The sequence below is a fragment of the Callionymus lyra genome, chromosome 9 (genome assembly GCF_982586985.1).
Source record: "Callionymus lyra chromosome 9, fCalLyr1.hap1.1, whole genome shotgun sequence".
Lineage (NCBI taxonomy): Eukaryota > Metazoa > Chordata > Actinopteri > Syngnathiformes > Callionymidae > Callionymus > Callionymus lyra.
This window is the reverse complement of record NC_141826.1, coordinates 7,554,812-7,570,527: the sequence shown is the minus strand read 5'-3', so window position 1 is coordinate 7,570,527 and position 15,716 is coordinate 7,554,812. Positions and strand designations below refer to the sequence as shown.

Genomic DNA, 15,716 nt, shown 5'->3' with positions numbered 1-15,716 from the left:
GTATTGCTGGTTAATCCATTCACAAGTTATTCAGACAAAGATTTAACCTGCACATCCTGAGGTGAGATTGAACCAGCAGACGTGGATTTCAGCAAACAGAAGTCAATGAATGTAGAGAGATCTAAAATGGGCTCTCCAAGGCTGACGTTTCTGTTAAGAGATTGTGGGAGTATCTGTGTCACTGGACAGAGACTTGTATTAGTCATTGAAGTTGGTTCAGACATCTATCAAGGATACACTTCCGATCGGCATCTTAAGTGAAAAAAGAGGTCCACAAATAGAGCACAATTTTCTGAAAACATTTTTCATTACTGAGATATGCCGGATTGAATTGCTTTAAAAGTAATAATTTAACATTTTGTGTTTTGTTTTGATCTGCAGGTCAGAGATTTTCACTTCCACCTGCACTGGCAGCAACGATCCATATCTGTGATTTCAGCCCTGATAACCAAAACAGTAATTAAGGTGTTGACAATATTTGAATTAGACGAGGTGCACGCCATCCCAGGGCTTTTTTCCTGATGCTATCACAGCAGGTTATGGCCGGCTTTAAAGTTCCCACTAAGCTCCCCAGGAGACAGATAAGAAATTAAGCCATTTTAAGGACCATTGGCCGTAAGCCTCAACAGCAGGCGTGGAGTTGCAAGGGACCATTTAGTTTTAAATGTGCATGGTTTAAAGAGCTAACTACAGGTTGATTATGGCCTCAAACTCCATCGAGGGTTAACACGAGATGAGAGGCCAGTGTGGCAAATAGGTTCACAGATTTAAAAGGATCAATGTAGCACTCATAATACACATATATATATATGCTATTTGGAGTATTAACTTGTATTAAGACATCCGTAAGTATGTCTTTAAAAATACATTGTGGACAACCAAGGTACACATAAATGTAGGACAGTAAAGCAATATGTTTTTCGAAGATAGAGGCTGTGGTCAAAAGTCAACGCAGAAAAAAACAGAAATGCTGCCAATGGATTGCTTTATAGCATTGGAGGCCATTTGACCCTAATCTTCTCCTGACTGCAGATGCGCTTATGTTCATCCAAGTGTGCCTCTGAGGAGGCGAACGAGTCAAAAGACCACCGTTAAGAAGAGCATCTGCACTTACAAGATGCCTCACTGTTTGAGTGGACAGTGGCACGGACAATTCTATCCACAATGACAGTACGTGAAGTACATTTCCAACTATACACTTCTTTGCTTTTTATCTAAATTGAATAGAAGTAGCTGCTTTTATATACTTTTACAATTTTGACCTGTAGTTTTATTTCATTTTTTGTGTAGTTAAAATATTTTTGTTGCATGATAAAAATAGGCTTAATATAGGCCATTGACTGTTAATGTATTGTTACCTATTCTAGGGAATCATCAATGAGAAAAAAAAGTTCCCTATAATGTGTACGATCATTAACATACACAACGTGTGAAACAAAAAAACTAAAATAAATGGTTGTCCCTTTATATTTAATATAAGCTCTACTTCAACTAGTTGAAGAATCCTTATTGTTTATATTCTTTTTAAAGATAAAACACTCAAGTTATTGTTAAATGAAAAATAACGTAACATAATAACTACTGTTCTTATACGCCCTCTCATAGTGACTCATACTCTTGGAAATGTCAGTGAAAAGATGGAAAAACTAATGTTTAAAATGTCATTCACATTCCCTAAAGTTTTGCAAAAGCATTTAGTGTGGACATAATGGACTATCAACTAATCATTTTTAATCTTTCTTTTAATCAGTAATGTTAGTTTTGAGATGAATGCATTTGATTATTTTAAATGAGACAAGAATCTGCAACAAAATCTCGCTTTTAAATTGTAAATAAGTGTTTGTCAATTAAAATAACACGACAAAATCAATCCGTTCAATACTGACTATTGCACCTGACTGTATTTTCACCACCTTTTCTGCAACTTTATCCACTTATAGTCACTTTTTTATGTTTAACGGTACATTTGTTTTAAATGTATATATTCGGTGATCTTGAGTGCTTGTAAAGGCGCTTTCAAATTAAAAGTGTTATCATAATCGAATGATTAATATATTTAATATTTAATAGAGTCAAAACAAAATGATCTACTTCATCTTGGACCTTGGTGTCTGTTAACTGTAGCAACATTAATGAGATTAGTTTTGTCAATGTCCACATTGGACCCCACTTGAGTTCACTGGTCCTCTTCCAAAAAAAAAAGTTTGGACCCCCGATCTACACCATCACACTTGATGCAAATGTGGTAATATTGGTTCAACTAGCTTTAAAATAGATTCAATATTACTCCCTCATTGCTTCCCTTTTCTGCACAAGGACTTGCCAGTTTGGGTCAAGAGGACTCCACTGTTTAATTACATGTGTATCTCCCACAGACGCAGTGTTTAATAATGTATGATGCCCTTCTCGCTGTGTCTTTGATCGGATAATTATGACAAACTGATGGGGGTCTGGTGATTAGTGCCAGCAGTGTGCCCTGTGTATTGTACCTCTGCACGTCTCATTTAGGACCGGAAGAGAAAACAACAAAGAGAAAATGGAGAGATGATAGCATTAGCCTTAGGACAACACGGCCCCACAGGGAGGAAACTGCAGGAGAAAGTCCCATTGCCATTTCCGCATGAGTCACCTCAATATATTTTTATGTTTAAAAAAAAAAAATGCTCACAAGGCAGAAAGAAATCCTAAGAAATAGCAGCTACAAGGGCTAAGAAGATACGGACCATTATACACACTGTGGGCACTAGAAGAAAAAAGACTGGAGTGAAAAATCCCAATTTTGTTTGCTGTTGAAACTTTTGGGAATTCTTTTAGTGTTTTAGTTTCGGTCATACCATCAAAATCTCTGAAAATGTTGAAAAGCATTACCGATTATATTGATATATTATCTTTAACATAATATTTAGTCAGCACAAACCTACCTTGAATCAATGACTCATGTTAAAAAGTGTGTTAATCCAGGATTTAAAAAAAAAAAAATCTCAAAGACTCCCCTCCCGCTGATTGAGCTATCCTTATCAATCTTAATTCCTCTTTCCCTTATCAGCATTTTATTTTTAAACCAGCGAGGCAGAAGCACCGGTTGTTTTGTCAATGTTGCCGAGAGGTTAACGTCAGTTCCTGGACAGAATCGAGAGTCTGCCATTTCTTATCGTTGCCGAGGTGACAGACGGGAACAGATTACTCAGATAGCTGGTTGGGAAGAGTGAGGAAATTGAAGTGTGAGAGGGTGACTCAACCAGACCCCTGACCTTGTCACTTTAATACCCGTCTTGAGATTTGCCTAGATGTAACTCAGAGTTTCAGATGTGTATCGCCCGATTGAAGGAGCCCTTCAAACCTGATTTTATTCAGTCAGAGGACAGTTATTATAGTATATCAGAATAGTATTATCAGGTTTTGACGGTACAGAAATACCCAAGACTAAAATGTTAATACAGTCGAAATGTGGGCTTTTCTTATATTTGCAACTGAAGTTTGTAAGTCTTCTGCTGCTGTTTCAAAGTCATTGAATACAATAGATGTAATAGATGAAGGGAAATGATATTGGATGAGGAGGAAATAAGGGTTAGAAATAAGCTATATTTAACTCAAAAAGTTCTGAAACGCATTGTGTGCTGGGGACCCAAGATTGCACTTTACACTGGCACAGATGGAAAGATGAAAGGTAAGTAAATGCAAGAAAAAAAATCTCTATAATTACTCCTTAACATAGACCACAAAAAGTTGCTTTATTATGCAAAACCCTCACCTCGTCTCACATGAAGAACGACTGTGATAATGATCCCTTCATTACCCCCGAGGACTATCCGGGTTAATGGCCATGAACTCAACACACGGAAGGAAGAGATTAAGTCTCTCCTAGAGACAGTGTCACTTGAACGTGTCACACAGTGTATCTCTAGGGTCAAATGCAACACAACTGCAGCAGATGCAGACCATTTCTGCTAAAACTCTTGACAGCATCATGGCTATTTTTACAAGGTTCGATAATAAAGGGTCCCTGGTGTCTAGGTAAACATCGTGTTGAGTACTATTCCTATGTCACTCCGATTTGGAATCAAAAATAATAGTGAAAAGAATCATTAAGTCTAAAAGCCTTTTTGGCTTTTCGCAAGAAAAGAAATGCAAAGGAGGAGAAAACCGCCACGTAGGATGTACTAATACTCAGACAAAAGTGTTCCTTTTAACATCACAAAAGAGGACATAGCATATTCAAGCATATCATTTCCATGTCTGCGCTTTTAAAATCGTTGATTTCATCCCGAATCATCCTCGCAGCGGGAGGAGAAACTCAGCAGGGACTCCATGTCTATGTTTCATTATCAAGGGAAATTAATTAAGGAATGATGAACAATAAAGAAAGCATTTTTGATAAACACAAACTACACTATAATCATACATCTTGTCATTTTACAGCTGGCATTTAAAAAAATAAGTACATCAATGGAGGTCAGCTTAGCAATAGAAATTGATCTGAAAGTAGGAGGGCAATATCTTTGCAGAAAATACATGTATTAGTCTTTTCTCTTCATTTAATTTCTTTCTACTTGCTTGCGCAAGTTGCGCACTGCTTCCAGGATTGTACGTAGATGTTAGAGCTTTCATCCAATCATATTTGAGCTGTCACGTGTTGCCAGAAGAAATCTACCCGAGGCCTTCAATCGTTTCAGAAGTGGCTCTTGTCCATTGAAATCAACGGCAGCCGAAGGATTGTGTTAACCAATCAGATTCGAGTTGGCGATATCCACGTCAGCGTTTCGGAAGCTACTTGTCTCACAGCGTCTGTGACGCTGAACGCTTTGAACACGAGTCACTTTCATGTCCTCTGATTGGATAGCACTGAGACTCGTCACATGGAGCTGAAACGTTGATTTAAGTTAATTTAACTGTTTGTTAAAACAATGGCTGAAGGGCTTGATCTGGTCGCGAATATACTTGCAAAGCCATTTTCAAGAAGGATATTTCAAGAAAAGCTGGACGTTGTTAAGAAAGTTATGCTTACTCCGAGACGAGTCTTTCACAAGCTTCAAAGGATTTATCTGCCACATTCTCTCCATGAACTACGTGATTAAATGCATTTTTTTCTAAATAATGTTGCGATTTATGAGATCAATATTGGTGGTTGTGTGTGTCGTTTTAGTGTGTGTGTGTTTGCCGCTGAAGCGCGTAGTGTTTGTGTGTGAGGGGGGGGAGGGGACATGGAAACCACACAGACTGTAGTCGAAGTGATAATTTGATGTAATGCACTGATGTTGTGTTTATTTGATGATGATCTAAACATCTTATTGACCCATAACAGTACACTCTAAGGTCCATGTGGTGTATAAATAACCTTATTGAGAGGTGGATTCATTTAAACGTGCGCCACTGAAGCAACCTTTTATCGATTGTAAAATTAGGATTATGGGCATTATTACATGCACAGCAGTCAGTATTTGGCACTCTTGGTCTTTAAGTAAAGTTTTTAATAGAAGAGCAGTTTGAACCAATTAATTATAAAGCCGAGAGTGCCACAGAGAGAGCTCTGAAGAAAATGGTTAGTACTATAACACACAACCTCTGCACAGCTCTTCATGTCCACATTTGCACACTTGAACCTTTCATCTTGGAACACCCTTAATTTCCTCAGGTATCATCAGTAGCGAGTCTGTGTCGATGGTGAATTTATTGATCTAGAAATCTAAAGGAGTAAAGGGGATTTTTTTCTTTCTGTATTTTTGTGCTGATCCTATACTGTATTTTCTAAAATATTTCTCTTTGTCCAATGTCACTCTTATCGAGCTCACAGATCAATTTGGAGTTTTTCATGAAGCTTCACCATAATTCCAACCCATCCTTGATACATTCTGTTTTTGGTGAACCTACACATCGCCTATTTACGGCTTAATACCTCCATAACGTGATGTATACAATGTATTTTTTTTAAAACTTGAACTGTTCTCACTATCAGTAATTTGTATATTAGAAATGTGTTAATACATGTGAAGCAGAGAGTGCTAACAGTAATTGAGTAAGTAAGAGAAATAACCATTAAATTTGGAATAATGTAATAAAAAAACAGGTTCAAGGGCACAATCATTCTCCAAACTAATCCATGTGCAATCGAATACACTCACATTGCTGTGAACACGTCGATTAACATGGGTTGTAAAATAATTCAGCGTGGAAATACATTGTTCCATATTCATCAACTAGGAAGGACAACCAGGGCTCAATAAAACATCCTATTACTTTTAATAGAAAACTTAACCGAGTCTATAAAAACAAACCTCATTATAAAAGTAGCTCATTAAAAAAGCGGCAGCGAGAGAAGGCGTCTTCACAGCCACTACTAATGTCTGTGGACGCGGCTCTGAATTCAGAAGAGGAAAGAATTAATTCATGTAGAACCTCAAACAACTATCGGGTAGCAAAACATTTTTTTTTTTGTTTAATGAATCCTCTTTTAATAAAGTAAAGTGATTGAGACGAGGCAGTCTATTTTTATAGAGTTGTAGAAACTAATTAATAAACCCACATAGCAATAATACTGCAAATAAAGTCATGTGATTAGGAAAACGAATAATAACTACATACTTAAGCAACAAAAAAAACAATACAAATGAATATTCTGCAAACGGAGAAAACATTAAATTAAAAAAATCGGGAGATGGTTGAAAGGAATCCAAGTAATATTAGGCACAAACAAATATATTTATTTTTTACAAAATTTAAAGTCTAGATGATTTCCTAATATTTATTAAAATGGATAGAAAATGGGTCCTGGCTTAACTGATATAAATGGTGCTTGTGCTACTATTTGACTTTTAATCTCGTAATATATTTTGGAACATTTGATATAATGATGAATAATTTGGCAAAAATTAATATTTGTGTTCATAGAACATTTAAAGAAAATATGTTATGTACAATTACAAACAATTTGGAAACATCAGAAAAAATATATAAAGGTTTTGTTTTATGAATAGATAAAAATAAAACACCTTCCAACAAAATCTTGATGACCAAGAATAAGATAACAAACCGGATAATTAGAAATGAATTAATTTTTTTCTTTCATTTTTCTGCAGAGTGACGAAAAGAATGTGTTCCTGAAATTGGCAACAATAAAGAACATTTATTCCTCATAAACTACACTGAATTATAGGCACACTGGTCTCGGAAAGGGGATTATGACACGCTACACCAGGCTTCCGCTGCTTAACAAGGATTGACGCGGCACTTTTATAAAAATCCTCTCTCGTCACAACATCTCTTCTGACAACAAGACTAAAGCCGACATCACCTATAACAAGTGGTCGTAATAATGATGTGGCAAGTTGTAATACATAGACTTTAATGCTTGATCTATTCTATTCTATTTTGCAAGCTGCCTCTGGTTTAAACGTGTCCCGCACTGACGGCCAGTGAGTCAACAGGAGACAAACAGCCACAGAGACAACGCAAACGACCTCCCTAATATTATTTTTACGAAGTCATATTTTCCGTCAGCCTTGCCAAAAACATTATAGATCACCGCAGCTGACACGTAATTGCAGCCTTCAGTGGAAAGGCAATTTAATACTCGTTTGCAGGACTGTTGTCTTTTTCCAAGTGGTTTTCAAATCTTCTTCACATCCTGACCCTCAACCCATTTTCCACAGAGAAGTGGTGGGAAAACGACGTAAGTGAATATTTACACAATTGACTGACCAAAGAGAGGCAGAGGAAATGATGGCTCTCAAGGAGGTATTTCTGTGCGTTTTGACATTTAAAGCTAAAACCACAATTTGCCATTAGCAAGAAAATAATTGCCCATTTGAATAGCTTTCCCCAGCAAAAAGACACATATCTAATAAATATCACAATTAATGCTGATCTTGCATACTTTAATTTGACTTTATATGAGCAGTCAACTGTCTCTTTATACAATTTTTAATTAACCATATAATATCATATATTAACTTATATTGAACAACATGCACATTTGCATGAAGGTAACATCTTATTTAGCCCATGTATTAACAATTAATATGTGAGAGTAATAAGTTCAAGTTGTCAGTAAAATACATCATACAACAGTCATGTTATGGAGGTATTATATAGGTGATGGGTTCAAGGTTCAAAAAGAGAGTTTATGAAGGGTGGGTTGATGAAGCTTCATTTTTTTAGAGCCCTCTAGGTGGCACTCTCGGCTTTATAACCAGATCATTTAAACTGCTCTTCCACAGAAAACTTTACTTTTTACTGACCTCTAAAATTGCGACACTTCTTCATAAGGCCAACTCAACCCAAGGTTTTTTAAAACGCGTCTCAAAACTCTGGCTTTTAACACACCAGGTAACTTTTCTTAGTGCCTTTTACTTGTTTTATTTGCTTATATTGTATTAGCTTAGTGTTTTTAATTGTTCTTATTTTAGTGATATTTTTATGTTCTTATACAGCACTTGTGTAAACTGTTGTTGTTTTTCCATAAAGTTAAGTTGAGGTTTAATGGAAAATTTCATTGCTGTCCTTGATTAACTTTCATTACCCATTGAGATTTTTTTTTTTTTTAAATCACGCCTTTTGTCAAACAAGCTCAGTCACAAGCTTTAATAAAATGTAACAGGGAGAGTCATGGGAAAGGTAAAGGAAGTGGTTTCTAAATCCGAAGCTACATTGGTTCTCTTAGGACCAACTTCATTAGATCAAATCCATGAGCAAAGACGTTCTGAATAAGTTATTATGTTTACAGCAAGAAAAGACTGAAACAAGGTTCTGTGTTCTGGCTCAAGCTTACGGAGATAGAATTACTAGGTCACAACTTAATTGGATGAAAGTTTTATGCAGAACACTGACTTAAGAACTCTTCAAAGGGATTGGGAAAAATATATAATCAGTCTGACACAGGGTTTGCTACCATTTAAACAGTCGTCTCATATGTACAGAAATGTGTATTTATGTATGTGTAACGGCATCTGTAAAAAGGAAGGGAACTACAAAGAGTCAAAGAGATGCAGAAGAATCTGAGAAACTTGAATAAGCCGAGCCAGTCAGGATAAGCTACATCTGTGCAACATAAACTGCTTACATATGGGACGAAAAGAACAAGAGCCAAACGTCAAAGTCAGTCAATGTTTTTCTATGGAGGGAACTTTTTGAGCATACAGACTGTCCAGTTTTATAGAGACATGTATAATAGACATATATTTTGAATATACTGCATCTACATGATTATCATTAGTAAATGTTAATAAATATAAGCTAAGCAAAATAGTTACCTTGTAAGAGCCTATTAAGTAAACATTTTATTGGTTTCCAAATTAATCTACTCCATAGTTTACAGAGACGCTGACTATCCCTAAATACAAGTCAGCATTAATAACAAAGGATAACATGCCAAACCAATAGAACCTCGTCTAAACATTTCACAACAATGGTTTTCATGCCCAAACATTTTCTTGTGAGTCCAGCTAAAAACAAAAACCCCAAAATAAACAAGAGGCTCAAACCCTAACTTAGTGACTTGATCCATTTAAGACTGTTATTTGGGCCAAAATCCAGTGAGTTTGTGAGCCTAGAACAAGTCGCTACTGTTCATTTACGACCCTTGTTTTGATAGTAGACACAAATTGAACATTTCTATTGAGGCCTGTAGGACAACTTGACACACTCCAGCAGGAGAGAAAAACCCTTGAGAGCTACTTTAAATCCATTTTCTCTACTGCTTTGATGTTGAAATAGTCAGAACAAGAAACCGAAAGGATTAGGGGAGAAAAATGAAAAATGAGACTGTCATTTTTGTAAGGTTGATAACGGCTTGAAATCCCACCTTCCTCACAATATGTCAAGAAGTATGTTGGATGCTTTGTGTTTAGTTACAGGGAGATATTAAAGATTAATTCTGAACTATAAAATGGTCTTATTCAATATTGAATGGCGAATAACCAAATTTATTCTGTTTATTTATTACCTTTTGGGATAATTGAGTTTGGGGAAGTATACATATTTAAGTAAAACAGAATTAAAATTATGTCGAGACAGAAAGGTCAACACAAAATGAACGCATATATGTTCAAGTTCAACTCGACCTTACAGTCCTGAAGCAGAATGAAGCTCTCGGGCCATGTAAAGCCCAGATCTGCTCTGGATCCATCTGAACACAGAGGAAGTTAAATAAGGACTTTGTGGAGTATTAATTACAACAATGAAGGCTGAGAACACAATAGCAGAAAAAAGCTCTTTATCAGCACGCATGAATCCAGCCCAGGAGACATGTGGCTGTACGTCGGCCAACAGTAACATCTGTTATATGGCCTGAAACACGAGTGGATAGAGTGTATTTTGGAGTGAATAAATCAGCTGAAGTTGGAGAAAAACGGAATCTTCATGGCATGCTTTCTCTGCAGGAGCGTGAGAGAAAATACAGTATATAAGTATAGGGATGTATTAACTTTGAGGAAAACCTATTTTCATAATGTATTGAGAACATTAACAACAGGCCAGTTCATACTGATTTTAGTTGACCTGATCGAGGGAGCGTGAATTGATTGAAGCCATTAGGTATTAGAAAATGTCATCCACACCCCCAGGCTTTAGATTAATAATGACACAATAATGAGTGATAATTCACTGAACGGTCATGGTTCTCATTAGCTCCTTCTAGTACCAAGTTAGATTGTCAAAAGGTCATCAGCGAAAATGACTCGCTTTGATACCATTTTGCTCCCATTTATTTCAACTTTTATGAAAAACAATAGAGTTTTAAGTGCTGTTTATTTAGAAGCGAGACAGTTTGAATTGTTATATTCCTAGAGGGATATGAATGGATTGACACATTTGATATTTCTTGGAAACTAAAAGTTCTTTGTATCTTTTAACATTTTCTGAGAACAGCACTTGAGTCAGTGTATGATTCAGGCAGAAAAGGTAAAAGTGTCGTTTTCCATTGACAATTTCACAAATATGTAAATGTCTCAGCTTGAGATTTTCTTTCCCAGCTCAAAAATAATTAAATAACCTATTCCTGCATATATAGTTTTTTGGGGTGAGTAAAATGTTAGATGCTAGATAACACAATAACACCATATGATGCAGTCATTGGAAAGCTTTAAATGTAAACAGAACTTTGCGTGATAAACAAAAAACGAATTGCCGTTTTAAATAAAACAGATTAAGAAAACAGAATATTTTCCTTATATTTTATTGATTACCTAAAAATTATATGTATCCTTAAATATATATATAGTATAGTATATACTTTAACTTGCATATATATTGTCCAAGTTTGGTTCCATCCTTCTTACAAGAAGATCTTTCAAAATTACAAATAATTATACACATATTTACTGTGAAACAAAACTTTCAGCACTGGTATACTGGTTTAGTTCAAATCTATTGTCGCAACAGTGTTTATTTGTGTGTTTCAGATGAGAATATTCAAAGGGCTTTTCACCAAGTTGTAAATGAAATCAAAGCTACAAGGCAACCCGATCCTGGATTTGGCTGTGTCCACCCACAAACCCCAAAGCTGTCATCTTGTACTGCAGCCTGTCGACTGGTGCAGCTGACAGCATCTTATCAGCAGCTGCCATTTACAACACAGGAATCTTATCACTTGCAGACAATTAGAACCGGAGGAGCTGATGTGATAAAATGTCAACAGCTCAGTGAACCTGGCACGCCTCCTCTTTCCATGCAGCTTTTTTTCTTCTTCTAGAGTCTGCTGTCACAGCAACAACTGCTCTGGCAATGTTGTGACAAGGAAAGGTATGGAGGTACGGGGTGAAAGAATTGAGCCGACGTACAATAACTTCACACTTCTCTAAAAAAAAAAGGTTTTTGTGTCACTCCCCGCCAAGGGACGCTACAATATTCTTTTACTGGCGCTTCAGAATTATGACTGCAGCTTAGAAGAGGCATTAATGCAGGAGAAAACTGAGGAAGTGTTTCTCGTCTTAAGAATAATAACTACTCACAATCCTTCCTCCTACACTTGGTTGACAGAATGTAGGCAAATTTCACCCTTAAAGCAGCTGTTCTGCGAGCATTTAGTGACCTGGTTTTGTTACTCTTTCCCACAGTGTACAGAAAAAAATACTTCTGCTATCCAGAGGGATCTGAAAAGAAGAATAATGCTTAATGAAGCTTTATCAACCCATCACTACTATTTAAATATGTGTAATTATTCCTTCAACTTGTGTACCATAAGTCTTGCATGATCTAATTCTCCACTTATAACCACTGGCGTTTTGTTTTCTCACTCACTTTCTCACTATTTTTTATGAAAAAATGCTTATCTTTTACGAGTTATTGCCATTGAATGGTTACAAATCCAGCCACATATTAGTCACTGTCCATTAAGAGTTGGACCACTGGTGATAAAGTTAATGGAGTCCTACCGTGGTGTGGCTGGATGTTAAGATCTCATACAGAACACGGTAAGTGACACTGACCTCCACAGTCAGGGGACATTGAATTGCTCATGGTCCGGAGTCTTTAACACAAAAGCTCTCAGGATGGAGGTCGCTGCAGCTTTTTTAAAAATCCAATTCTAAAAATAAGTCTCCTGTGTTCGCAAAGAAACATGGCTGCTGAATTTAAAATAACGTGATGAAGTTGCTGATAGAGTACACTGCAGTGAAGCAAACATTAGCAGAAGGTACGGAACCGTCAGCAGAATCACAGGAAGGGGACACAGAGGTAATTTATTTTCTCAATTATGAGAAATATTTAATTGGTTTGAATCTCAGTTGTCCTCTACTTGCAATTTTCACAGCGGAGCAACGGCAATAAGCGCATCAATAAGTTAAATGAACAAACTGTTGTGGATAGATTCATTAGAATGATTCAAAATCCCAAATGTTAACGTATAAACTGCCAGATACTTCTTGAGGCTACATCTAAAAGCGGTCATTACTGCCGCTGCCTAGGACTGGAAAAGCACAACGTCTGTTTTAATCTGTCACTGTCTTCCTTCCGTCCTTCTTCCTGTCAGGAAGGGAAAAAAACTCAAAAACAGATTACCGGATTTTAATTCGATCTACAGTATATTAGATTTTGGTGGAGCGCCACCAACTTTTGTCATTTTTGGCAGTGTGTGTTGTGCCAGCGAGTTGTGAAATTGCTTTGGGTGTAAGATAATCACATACCCCTGCTGAGAAAGTTTATTAAAATGTGTACGACAAACTAATTCATCAAGAATTTAATTGTCTACCTACAAGTGTTGTTTTCCATTCTTGGTCTCAAGACTATTCTCGAAACAAGCCTTGGTCTTGCGACGACATGTTACTGTACTCAACAGAGATCAATTGACGGAGCAGAATATTTTTTTGGGGCCTCGGCCTTGATCTGGAAAAAGTCTGGGTCCTTCTCTCCGTCTGTGTGGAAATGTCTTGGACCTTGGTCCACTTCTTGGTCTTGACCCTATTCTTACTACTATCCAGCCTTTTCAGTGTCTTGTCTGAGGTTGCATTTACAACAAAAGGGGTCTAAAAGCTTCTTTCCTCTTAATTGTAGCACTTACATTTTTCCTTCAGATTTTGCTTGAATAATAGAATGAAATATGAACATGCTGTTATTGCAGGTCCTTGACTTGCGATTTTTTTCAATCCTATTTATGTTGTTTATAATGCTAGCCATGTGTCTTGCAGATGTGTTATGACCAACATTATGAAGGTATGACAAAATCTGACACACCATGGGGATGACACTGTGTAAACCGTGAATTAAACCATGTTTTCATTTCAGCCTTGACAAGTACCCTTAACCCTTACATCCAGTTTGAGGTACAATATTTCTGTAATCCTTTTTAATATCATGGAGACGGGCATCTTTTCAATGCAGGTGATGCTCACGGCCCAGAACGCGTAATCAGGTAACCCAGAAGCTCAGATGAAAGTCTGTCATCCAGCACCTCTGCCCACGCTAAGGCTACGTGAATATTATTTGCAAAGACAAGCACCAGGAGAAAGAGGGGGGGGGGGGAGTTTGTGAATATAACAAGGAGAAGCAGCAGCAGAATTCAGAGAAGTTATTTTTAGAGTAGGAGCTTACTTGGCATATAATTAAGACATAGGTAGCACATAGTCCTTATTAAAGGCTTGTTGGAGATAGGAGATGCAATAGATGTTATTGGAACCATTTTCCTTTCCTTCATAACAAGATTTGACAGTAAATAATAAAATAATAATGTCAGGAACGAAAAAATAAATACAATTTTACATTTTGGGATTTCACCCAATACCATTTAAGACCGTGAAACTAATAATAGAAGTGGATTTTTAAAAGCTGTTGGCGAAAGATTATGATACTGAAAAATAATTCAGAAGGATACACGGAGGAAGCAAATAAATCAGAGGCATGCTCACTTTATATCCCTTTTCGAGGTATTAATTAAAATACATTCCAACATTTAACCTAATTAAAAAATGGGATAAAGTTAATGGTGAAAATGGACTCAGCGGTTTTAAGGTCTCCAAACAGAGCTGCATATTCTGACTGAATGTGAATTATTTAGATCAACCATATTTCAAGGATTTGTGAGATATGGTGAAGTGGAACTAAATCCCGGTCGGCGGCAGCCCCGAGGAATCAAGGGAGAAAAATTAAACTTGATTGTAGAGCGAAATGGAAAAAGCAATAGTGGATAACGGCTGAAGCCCAATGTTATTCCCTAGCCTGATGATCATCTGTGGAGTAAATACAAGCTCAGACTTAAGACCTGCTCCACAAAGACCTGGATCAGGAGTCCATTGGTTTTGATTGCGATCAAATTGCAGTATTGCAGCACAGTGCAATTCCTTTAATCTAAAATAGGAAGTACTTGAAGTAGTTTAAAATGTTCGCCGAGGTGTCACACGGAGCAGATGCGGGTCAGAGGGGAAATAGAAAGAAAAAAATGGGTAGAAAATGTGAGTTGAGAAGGGCGTTAAAGGTCAGTTAATAGTACTACTGTAGACTTTGCTTTTTCAAATACAACATGGCTGAATAGGAAGTCGGCTATTTAAAGAAGACGAAAACACAATAAGGAAGGAAGGAAGGGGTCCATTAGGAGATCCATCAGTTAAAAATATCTTTACAATCTTTTAACATATATGTTGCAATTCAAAACCCAATATAACTCGGTAATTATTACACAAACATTCCAATGTTTACTTTTTTTTTTCTTCTACAAATTACCCTGTAAAGGCTTAGCTTGAAGGTTGTCTACATGACCTCTGATATTCCCCCTTATTGTCAAACCTAACAAAGAGAAAGAAAGATAACAAATTGGGTCTGAGTAAATTGTCGAGAAAGCCATAAAGGTCCAAATTAATAGACCTAAATTCTTATCGACCAAAGTGTGGCGCTAATGATCCGTGCAATACGATTTATCCATCTTGAAAGGGATCTGGGGTAAAGAAACAATGAACAATATATTTAGCATAAATAGCATCGCAAAGCTTCTGGTAATCAGGTATAATAAATATATAAATGGTAAAATATAAAGTAAAATATTAAGGAGTTAATAATGCTTAGATAACGTGGAGGCTCAACATTATGTTGTAAGGCATTGCTGTAATTAGATGGTAATAAAGACATGAATCGAATAAGTACTCTAAATTTGCATTATATGTCATGCAATACACTATGACTGAAATGAGAAAGCCAAAAAAAGAACTTTCCAAGTGTCAACTTTAACTACATATTTTGTATTTAACTGGTTTAAGATGAAGGCCCTTGATATTTTGTACTCCTGAATTAGATACCTT

At 36.5% G+C, this 15,716-nt stretch overlaps 1 protein-coding gene across 2 annotated transcripts in view; it reads right to left on the bottom strand.

Moving 5' to 3' along the window:
- The window catches only part of enox2 (ecto-NOX disulfide-thiol exchanger 2), a 161,279-nt gene that overhangs the window by 67,793 nt on the left and 77,770 nt on the right, over positions 1-15,716 (bottom strand). The window lies entirely within an intron of this gene.